Source organism: Mauremys reevesii, unplaced genomic scaffold, assembly GCF_016161935.1.
Source record: "Mauremys reevesii isolate NIE-2019 unplaced genomic scaffold, ASM1616193v1 Contig76, whole genome shotgun sequence".
NCBI classification, from domain to species: Eukaryota; Metazoa; Chordata; order Testudines; family Geoemydidae; genus Mauremys; species Mauremys reevesii.
The window spans coordinates 174,714-186,084 of NW_024100891.1; the positions used below are offsets into that span (position 1 = coordinate 174,714).

Below are 11,371 nucleotides of genomic sequence, written 5' to 3' on the forward strand. Positions count from 1 at the left end.
CTTTGCTAGAAGAAGTACACGTGTGTAGGATAATTCTTATTTGATCTCTTTCAGCCCTGGGTCCAGCATAGTGATGGAACTAAAGAATAAGCTAATGCCAGGCATGAGAGCACCCAGGTCCTTGCCATATAGCCTATCCTGGAAAAGCAGTAAGTGCAAAGGCAGGTGGTCTCCCATTCTGTAAGCTGGGGCCTACATGTTAGCTCAAAGTGGAACGTGATAACTTTTCTCTGTATTTGTATTCCGTGTGTCAGCATTCTCCTACATGAACTGAAATGCTTTTATTCTCACCATCAGCAAGTGGAGATGGAGAGCTCTGTAACACAGTTCTCTCTAGAAGCAGGTGCATTTCTGTGGTGGGTGGAGTATCCTCTGTGTCCAGGTTTTATTTCACTGTAGGCGGCATTGTGACAAAGGTGGTCTGGCTCCATGTACTGCCCCCATTACTATGGCATCTGACATCCAAATGTCAGATTATTATTCACTGCTATTGGTTGAACAAAAGTCGAGGCTTAAAAACAGGTCTGAGTTTGGCACAGTGGAGCGCAACACAGTTGTTGTTCTTCAGGTGTAGCTGCTACGGGAGTCAGTGGAAGCTGTACATGTGTGTAGCAGCTGTAGCGTTTGGTTTTGGTTTTTGCAAAACCTGATTGAAATCTCATAGCTAGGGTGTGTCTATCCAAGGAGACCTACCAGTATTACTTCCAAGGGGATGTAACCTAAAATGAAAAGGCCTTTGTTATTTGAAACAAGTGTTCACATAGGAAACCACCCGCATAGTGGTGTAGTAATGTGTACTCCTGAGGGAATTCTGCACTAAAAATTTAACATTCTGCCCACAATATTTTAAAATCTGCATATTTTATTTATCAAAACACAATATAATCACACCAGTTTCAGTTATTTTGGTAATTTAATTCAAAATACCTGTCAGCCAGCAAAAAGATTCCCCCAGGAGTAGAGAGTCAAAGAAACTCCTCCAACAGCCCAGTTCCTATTTCTCTGTTACGCTTTTGTTGGGCACCTGTCTGAGTGTGTCACACATGTCAGCTGGACACATCTTGGGAGAAATCTCTGCTCTTCCAGTCTGACATCCACACCCCAGCATCCAGCTGTGGGACACCCCCCAGCCCAGACACCTGCACCCCCTACCACCCAGAGCATAGCTAGGGGGAGAACAGGGGGAGCGGCTGCTCTCCCCCCACAGCACCTTTTCCAAAAGAGGCGCCTTTCCAGACAGCACTGGACACTGGAGCCAGGTTTTGCGTGCGGCCGCCAGCTGGCTCTCAGCTCTGCACTGCCTTCCTGCATCCCCAGCCCGGCTTGCTCCCAGGCTGCCGGTGACAGCGGCTGGTTGCCTGGCTCCGCGGGGATGAGGAGGAGGAGGCTCCTGCCTGCCCACCCGCAGCTGCCCGGCTCGCTAAGCTGAGCCCCGCTTGGCACATGCCGCCCAGGCAGGGGTGAGCTCTGCTGGGAGGAAGGGGCAGCAGCACGGTGGGAGGGCTGAGAAGCAGCAGTCCCGTTGGCCCCGGCAGCCCCATGCAGAGCGAGGCGGCCACACGGTGGGTACGGTCGCTCTGCAGCCCCCCTGGTGCCGATGGAGGAGCTGGAGAAGTAAAGAAAAAGGCGGGCGGGTCTGTGTCTCTCGTGGTCTCTCTTCAGTGGCCTCTTATCTCCGCAAGCAGCGGCAGCCCAGGGAATGACTCTGCTGCAGTCGAGACGCCGCTCTGCTCCAGGGTGCACGGGGACGCCAGCCGCTGATGTCTCTGTGCGCTGAAGTTGGTCCAGTGGAGCAGGGAGGCGAGGATGATGTCGGGCTCTCCTTGCGGAGGGCTGAGGGAATGGCAGGACCAGGAGGCAAAGGAGAGACTTTGAGTTATTGCCCCCTTCCCGTGCTTAACCCCTCCCTCTTTCTTCTTTCTCTCTCTGTAAATTATCACTAATTCAAAATAGTAGTGTGCAAGTTGACTGGATAATGGTCATAGCATAATCTCTTGTTGTAACATTCTAAACCCTACTACCTGATTTTTATATTAAACACTTACTATACATCATACAATAAATCCAACAAACAAAACCTAGGAAAACTGTATTCTTTCTGTGTCTTATTTAAAGTTTTCCAGTAATCTCCTCTTGCTTCAGAATGCCTCATCCGTCACTCATACTGTTTGCAATAGGTTTCAGCCTGTGGCTTGGCTGCTGACTCTTCATTGCTTCCTGAAGAGCTGGGAGCTCAATATTAATCTCAGACAGATACTATATCCAGAAGCACAACTCTGTATATGGGGAGAGAGGGGGGAATTATTGACCTTGTGCATATGTAATGGTGTTTGGTGTTTGTAAGACAAGGTATAATAATCACACTTCCAAATTGCAATGAACTGTGGAGAAGTTCCTGTTTGGTGTGAGATGTTACTTATACCTAGATGCACTCCCCTTCCCCACCCCCAGCCCTATGCATGCTGGCTTGGGAATATCACTGCTCTAGTGTCAACTTTTAGAGAGCTTCACATGCACCTCTTCTAGTATTACGGTAAGTTAAAACAAGCTACAGTACATTGGGACACTAATACTCTATTACAGTGTTTGCATTAGCATATTAAAAGCAATAACACTTAACAGACCAGTGTATCCAGGACATAACTAGCACACTTCCCCCACCGATACCTAGTAGTTGCACTGTTATCTCCCATAGCTACTTACATTGCAGCTTTTTTTGTTAAAACTAAATTGGGAAGAAAGACGATTGATTCAGAACTTGTTTAATGGTTACTTTATTGCTATAGGCTTGGAGGGAGGAAGGTTTCTATGATGTAGGCAAGATCAGGTGTTTTATCCAAAACCAGAATATGAATGGTGCTCTTCTTGGTGGCTGGCTGACCTTGAATTATTGTCAAAAGTTAGAGGGTGTACGCCTCTCCTTCCTCACAGTTTGGTTGAGGATTCCATTGATAAGAGGATTGGCCTCAAATACCTGGTTGTAGGACTCTTCCATGGTATAGTTTTCATCTTGGGTGGTCCAGTCCTAATTATATTAAAGCATGTACTTTAGTCTTTGTAATTATCTGTTATAACTTGGTAGCTTTTTATGAAGACATGAGTAAAATAAAAGTAGCTGCAATAATTCCACAGTTAACTCAAACTGAAAATTTACATAATTTAAATCAGACTCCTAATCTTAATTTTTGCTTAATAAATAAGTCTATAAGAAAACTCTGTTGGGAAACTGCTACAGTTTACTTGAGTGCACTTCTCCTATATAGGTCATAAGGATCCTGTCTGGCTGAATACTGGCTGCTCGTTCTTTCTTTCTTTGATCTGCAGAGCGACTGATGCTTTTCAGATATCAGTTATGGGTACAGGAAGGTTTCATTGCATCTTATCTCTTGGCCCCTGCTACTGATCTCCCTTCTTGTTGCATTGATAGTGAGTGAGTGTGTCTCACCTTTTTTTTTTTTAAATCATATATGCTAGGGACAGTCATGTCCTCTTCTCTCCTGATGTCAGTGTAGCTGCAGGCAGTGCAAAATGTACTCAAGTCATATAGTATCTCAAATGCAAAGCTGCATTTCACTGATCTGAGGTTTGAAGAACAATGTGGAACTAGCTATTTTATGGGATGTCTAGATTTCATTCCTGTAATAACAGAACTGGGTGATAGGAAAGCAGGAAGGTTTTTTTGTTTTGTGTGTGTGTGTGTGTACACACAGCTTAAATTGGTTAAAAACCCTAACTTTCAGTACTCGGTGTTTCAAAAATGTTAGACGGCCAACCTGTGTCGTAAAGATGTCTTTTGTTTAACCAACCCCCCCCCCCCCCCCCCCATGAGTGAAGCTGCTTTAGGGGAAATTACTGCTTTGGAAACCCCGAAGAGCTATGAGATCTTTGCTCACCAATTCTCATTCTTGTATTTGTCATGCCTTTTTGGTGACTTTAGTATTATAATCTATTATAAATAAAGTGCATTTCATTGATTTTTAAAATGAAATTAGTAACTTGAAAAAATATCACAGGTTTAAAAAAATACCGGCCAATTATAAACTACTGTATTGTCATTTACTTTCTAGAATCTAAAGTATATCTAAGTATAATCTGTGCAAACACTTCTGTTGCCTGGATCATTCTTGTGTTTTTATTTTAAGTACAAAATAAATATGTCTACCAAATTTAAAAGTATGTAATTAGTAATTTGATATGTTGGGTGGTGCCTTTTTTAATGTGTTCGCTCCCCCTGATGTTAGAACCTGGCTTTGCCACTGAGAGGGAGAAGCAGCCTGATGCTGGGTCCCAGGCTTGTACAGAGTTTCCTGCATGCCATTTCCTTCCTTCAGGACATGCTGGGAACTGCACCTGTGTGGAACAGTCCAGCTCCCCGTCCCCCTGGCAGTGTCATGTATTTGCAAGTTGGAGAGCCAGGCTCCGGTTGGTCCCGCATCTGCTACTGACGGTGCTGCAGAGCTGCTGGCTAATTCTGCTGGCCGGGGGGGTGGGGTGTGAGGGGGAGGAAATGAATTTCTGCATTGTGTTGTGGCTCAAAATTCCTCCTGGAGTAAATGTTGGAAAATTTCCCCTATATACAAGCCTGGGTCTGTGCACAGCAGTGTCTATGGATGAGTCTATTGTCATTGTTGGGGAATGTGGGCTCAAGACTTGGCATTTTTCTCAGTCATCTGAGTCCATCCCTGATGTGCTGAAATGGCTGTTACCCCTCCCAGAGTCTGATCCTGGGCTTCAGCTCCATGCCCTACTGTGAATGCCCCAGCTCAGCCCTTTGCTGCATGGCTGTCCTGCTTTCCTGTCAGCTACACATCATGCCAGTGGAGGATGGGGTCTCTGAAACTGATGTCAGGTTGTGGGAACTGGAAAAGGTTCAGAAAAGAGAAGCAAAAATGATCAAGGGTCTGGAATGGCTTCCATTCAAGGAGAGACTAAAAAGATGACTAAGGGGGTTATGATAGAGGCCTATAAAATCATGACTGTTGTAGAAAAAGTGAATAGAGAAGCATTATTTCCCGTTTCACATTATACAAAAACCAGGGGGTCACCTGATAAAACTAATAGGCAGCAGGTTTCATACAAACGGAAGGAGGTACTTTTTCACACAGTGCACAACTAACCTGTGGAACTCATTGACTTGGGGTGTTGTGGTGACCAAAAGTGTAACTGGGTTTAAGCAAGAATTGGATACGTTCATGGAGGATAGATCCATCAATAGCTATTAGCCAAGATGTTACTCCCTTGCTTTAGGTGACTCTAAACCTGTGACTGCTAGAAGCTGGGCGTGGAAGAGAGGGGTGGATCACTCCATAATTGCTCTGTTCTGTTTATTCCCCTTGAAGCTCTGGTAGGGGCCACCAATGGAGACAGGATGCTGGGCGAGATGGAACGTGATCTGACCTAATATGGCAGCTCTTATGTTCTTATGAACTCTGCCACATATGACTCTTCTCAAGGTTTTGTTCTTTTAAAAACTGATTCAGTTGCCCAGTGTCCTAATAGCCCGATCCCCAAAGCATGGAGTTCAGGGTAACTATTATTAAACCGCCTCATTGTATTCCATGCCATTTGGATCTTATGGAGGGAGTTTCATGTACTCGCCCCGTACTTACTTGAAAATCTTTTTACCCCTTAGACAGCAGCAAGCACTAACTGGAAGGAAGTGTGACCCACTGAGCGTTTGTCTTGGTCCCCTTGTCAAACTGTAGCTGTGACATCCTGGCCATAAAGCTGTCCTGTTCTGGGGATGCCTGAGGCTTCAAAGGAATTCTCTTGCAATATCTTGCTCTCTTTCAAGTGGCCATTAGTTTAAACGTTAGGGGGGGGTTATGATCTTTTACTTCTGAGTATCTGACAGAGTTTCTGTGATGTGGGCATCTGTTCCCAGTGTGAGCCCCACCAGCTACAGAGACTGTCTCCTTGATCTTGGGCAAGTTACTTAAGCTCTCTGTGCCTCAGTTTCCCCATCTATAGACTGGAGGGACAGTAATACTCACCCTGCAAGCTAAGTATTACTAGCTATCTCAGAAGATCAACATGTAACTTATGAAGCATCCTCAGATGAAAGGTGATGGAGAAGCACAAAATAGCATTATTAGGGTTTAAAACGCTTTGAGTAGGAATTTGCCAGTTTTAAAAAAAGCAGGCCTCCACTTTGCAGGAGATCCCCATTGAAGTACACCCGTTACTTCATTCCAGCTTTAAATTGCCAGGCAAAAGCATGAATGAACTGAGGATGCAGTATCGTGGGCGCAGTTATTTGCAGTGCAAAATACACTCCACATAAATGGGGGCTTGGTGTGAAGCTTATTTCTGTAGTTTTCGCACCCTTTATTTTTATCACTGTATTTTGAGCTAGCAGGTCAAACTGTAACTCTGAAGTGTTGAGTGATGAATACGTTTCAAAAGCATAATATCTAACAGTCTGGTTGTAATACTCTCATTTAAGAAAAATCTGAAAATCATAATACACTATGCTATGGGGGAGGGGAGCTGAGAGAGATGTGATTAATTTCCAAGAAATGTGGTTTCCCCAGCTGTTAGGCCTGCAAATTCATGGTGATATTATTTATATTGTTGTTACAACCAGGATCTCATGGTGCTAAGGGCTGTACAAACAGAACAAAAAGACAGTCCCTTCCCCAAGAGCTTAGAATCCAAGTAAGAATCTGAAAGTCACGCTGGCTTGTGCATTGCCAAGAATTAGAAATTCTGCACCTGGAACTCAGTTTGACTAATCTGGCTGTACACAAGCCAGCTCTCACTCTCAGCTGTGCTGGCTTTGCAGCGCTAACAGAAGTAGTTTGGTCAGTAAAGTAAGCAGAAAGATAACAAACAAATGCACCTAAGTAGCAGGTCAGAGTAAAGGGAACTGTCTAATATCCTCGATTTTTCAAGCCAGTTCTATACTTTAAAAATGCCCCATTAAGTGGATGTACTTAGAGCAGCAGTGAAGTTTGCGTTTTGCCTTCAAAACACTCCTCTTTTGGACTCCTTTTTAACCAAACCTGTAGGGTATAACCAGATGCTTAATCACCTCCCACATTTAAAAAGCCAGCCAGCCAGCCCAGGATATTGTACCAATTTCACAATAAAACCTGTTTGGTGCATGTGTCTAGGGAGTAGAGGATGCATTGTTGGCAGTCCTCTACTTTTTTTTTTTTTAATGCAGAGGTGCATGGATGGGAAATTGGTACTTGGAAAAACAATGGCTCATCAGCTTTTGCTACAGTCATCATTATGGGCTGGCTGGCTGTTTTATGGAATAATAGACCATTTCCAGATGCTGGAAAGTAGGTATCCTGCTACATGTGGACTCTCCACCTGGAATCATTGGACAGGTACTGGAACATTTCACAGACAAAACCTGCAATTGGTCTTGTCACTGTATGGGCAGGCCACCATGGGAGTGTGTGCACCTGTATCTGATTAGATTTTCTAGTACATTAATCTTGTGAGATGAGGTTTTCTGAGAAGGATACTTGAGAGGAAGGGGGAATGGCTTAGCTCAATCCCTGAAGGTCACAGCATTGATAAACACACACTGGAGATGAATTCAGAGGTGTCTGTGTACATTGGATTGGTTGAGGGTGAGTTAAAGCAGAAGGACTTATTCCAAGTGTGGGGTAACCACCCTTAACATGCCCAAATAGAGCAGCTGGTCATAGAAAGCTTTAGCCAGCTTTCTAGCCAAGGTTTGGTGAGGATCCAGTCTAGCAGGGCTTCCCAGAGACCTATAGAATGTACCTGTGCTTCATATTTGATCTTTCCTAATGAATCATTGCACTACGGGCTGATGCACAGGATCAGCCTTGTTCTGCTGGGTAAAGTCACAGCAGTAAGGACGGTTGCTTGGTTTTGATTCCACTGAAGGTGTTGGAGCTCCAGCCAGACAGGCTGGGTCTATTTTGGGGAAGGAACTAATGCTGAGCTCACTCGGGTTGGGCACTAGTCCTGCCCTTGCATGAGCACAGCCAGAGGGGCGGGAATAACAGCAGCACCACCATACATTGGGACTTTGTATAGAGCAGTGAGACGTCTGCTTCCCCCAGTTAAGGAAGCTTTTCCTGCATGTTGCTTGTAAACAGAACAGTTTGTCTAAAGTGGAGAATAAATTCCCTCCTTCTCTGTGTATATAAAAGAGCCCCAGGCCTCCAGCCCCATCCCCCTGCTCCCTAGTATGCTGACCAAGGAGCAAAACACTAGCTCCTCTGTGCTAGTACAGGTGTTGCTTGTGCTCTTGTGGTGGCAGCACGAGTAGTGCTGCTTCGTTGCCCTGGTGAGACCGCAAACTGCCTGGGTCTGAGCACGAGTGTGGAAGAACAGTCCAAGTGTCTCAAAGTTTCAACACAGTGATTGACTTGGCGGGGGGGGATGGGAGTGGTGGTAGCTTGTGCACCTACATTGAGTCCGAAGCAGCTTGTCTGATGCTTACAACTGGGGGATGATGTTAGAGCTGCTGCTATTGATTATCTACAATGTCTTGCTTTGTAATCTAATTGCAGGAGCTGGTAACTGAAGACCAGAGAAGAGAAGAAGCTGCTATTGAATGCTTATCTGTTTCCTTTAGAAATGTGAGGTGCTGGTTAAGAGACTCAGATAAACTCCCTCTGTGTTGGCTAAGCACTCGCAGCCCTAACCTTCCTGCAGAACTGTCCTTCACATATCTGGCTGCTGTCCTGAAATCATCCCGACCAAGGTAATTGGACAGAATGCTGTTAACCCTTGATACCAGAGATTCTCAAAAACTAACTCCATACACGCTGGTGCCAAGGAGCTAGCAGAGTTCAAACGGTCTGAATCCGAATGCTCTACAAGTTACCTCCTGTAGGGTGTTTGCATTAATCATTGCTGGACTCCTGCATGTCTTTGCATTAAAATGTGTTGTGGCTGTTTACCCCTGCATGGTACTGATGGTGCGTTTCTCTCATAGGGATTGCAGTGCCAGGTCAGGCCATTGGTCCATGTGGGCCCCCTCACACTGGGGGTAAGCTCTCAAAGTGGTACGGCTCTCCCTGATGAGGAGTTAGGCATCTGAATGTTTGGGTCCCTCTAAGTTTCCCTCTAGAGACCTTGAATGTGTATAGTCCTCGGGTGTCCCAGGGTCAGATCAGCCGCAGCTCTAAGGCTGCCTGTTGTGCCCATCCACCTAGATGGAGCTGCCATTCAGACTGTAGATGGTGTATGGGGGAGTCGAAGCAAAAAGCCTTTTAAACAAAAAATTCTCATTGCTGTTTTGATTAGGCCTAAAAGTTCATCTGTAAGGGAGCTGGGATGGGGGATTCAGTGAGGTTAGGGTGGCAAGTGCTTAGCCAACACAGAGGGAGTTTAGTCTGAGTCTCTTGAAATGGTGCCTTATCAATAAAACAGTTGCACTGGGCCCTAACACCGCACCTCATACATGGTGCCCAGTGCATGCTGCTGCTTGAGCACCTCTGGCCTGGCGCCCCTCGCTAGTCTCGCTCAGACTCTCTTGTGCAGTGGGGGCTTTTATACTCAGTGGTGTTTAGTTCTGAGTAGGAGTGTGTGTAGGTGTCCTTGGACTTCATGGGGAAGGTGAGGGAATGTTAATTTCTATAAGGACTGGGCTGGGGTGTCAGGAGTATTATGCATGCTGGAATGTCCCCCCAGTCCAGCACCTTGTGTCAGGTGAGCTGGATAACATTAAAGCATGAGAATATCCAGCCAGATCCTGGTCCATAGCTCTGTCCCATCTGTGTCTGTCCAGCAGAGCAAAGGGGACAGAGGGCAGCCAGGGATTTCCCTGATGTCAAGCTGGCATAACGGGTTTCATGCTACCTGCCCCCTTCTCCTGGGGCAAAGAAGTGCAGGAGTGGGCCACCCTAAAGCATGGTACACTCCAACCATTCTTGGCCCAAAGAGCAGTCTCAGGAGAACTGCTGTAGTCAGCATAGTTTCAAGTAGTCCTTAGGCTGCATTAATTACGCTAGAAGATATTTCCGTCCCCGGCTGGCTCCAGCATCGGCGTGTCAGCCAGACATAGGATCTGGCCCATCACATTCTAGTCAAATCTGCCTTGTCCTGTTCCCCTCCACTGCACAAAAGAGACTTGATATTCTGAGTAAAGAGCAAAGGCCCCTCCTCACTCTTCGCCTAGCATCACTACTTGGTCCTGCACAGGAAGGATAATCCTGCGCTTGACATGCGCTTGTCACCATGGAAACACATATAGGGAGTGAAGTGTGTTTGGTCAGAAGGCAAGTGTAGCAAAATCCCTTTTGCCACCCTGCCATTCTGACAAGAAATAAAAATGTGCTCTAGTTAGTGAGCTCTTCCTGCACCCATTGCTGCATCCACGAGATACTCTCTTGGTAGGGATTTCGGTGTTCCACGCCTGGCATTGTGGTTTAGTAGGTCCCACTTGCAAACCCGATGAGAGAAATGTCTGAAAACTTGTGATAACAGGTCAGTAGCAACTTCCCCTCTATTAGCATCAGCTCTGTTATAAAACTTGTTGGGTAGTTGTTTTTTTTTAAGTCTTTGCAACTTGAAAGTATTTCTCTTGAGGGCAGAGTTAAATAGTCAACTTCTTAGCAGCAAAGCAAACTATACAGCTTTAATTTGGCCATTAAAACTAGTCTGTGAAAATCCCAGTGCATGCAGAATAACGCTCCCTAACAATTGTATGTAGTGGCAGCATGTCTCTAACCTCCACGCTCCAGATTGGCACAGTCTATAACACCTCTAAAGAATGCATTCTGCAGTGTCCTGTTAGGGCAGCATGTTCTCCTCCAGAGGGCAGCTGTCATGGGACTGCTTTTAGGCTAACTGTTCTGATGCATTGCCTCAAAGACTTGTGGCGGCAGGAAGGTGCACAGACCTCAGACACTGAGCGTGCCCGTCAGCACCGGGGCAGGAATTGAAACAGCATTGCCTGGACTTACCTCTGGGATCACCCAAAGAGCTTGGTGTTGGCCTTCAGGCTTGTCTACAGTGGGAAAGTTATTGAAATAGCTGTTCCGGATTAACTCCCTGTGTGGACATTTACTGCTGAGTAAGAGAACCCTTTTCTAATTTAGTTTAAAGATTAATCCACATCCAAAGTGGATTAAGCTAAATGAGAACAAGGCACTGTTATTCTAGAACAGAATGTCTACACAGGGTCTTAAACAGATGTAGCTATTCTGGGAAACTTCCATGTGCAGAGACCCTGACTGCTCCAGGTGATGCTAGTGGGAGGCACTGGCTTCAGTGGAGCAGTTAGGCCAAAGCTGCATGTGTCTCAAACTCCCGCTCTCTAGTATTAAAGGGCAAGGAAATTCTCAGTTGGGTTTAGGGCAGAGTACCCCGTCCCCCCACTATGTGATCATGGAAATAATCCCCTGTTGTCAGTCAGTGCTGTGTCTTGTCCCAG

General features: G+C 45.8%; 1 pseudogene; it reads left to right on the plus strand.

Annotated features, from left to right (window-relative positions):
- Positions 1-8,899, plus strand: part of LOC120394732 — a 30,184-nt pseudogene extending 21,285 nt beyond the window's left edge.
- Positions 8,900-11,371: the final 2,472 nt, after the last annotated feature.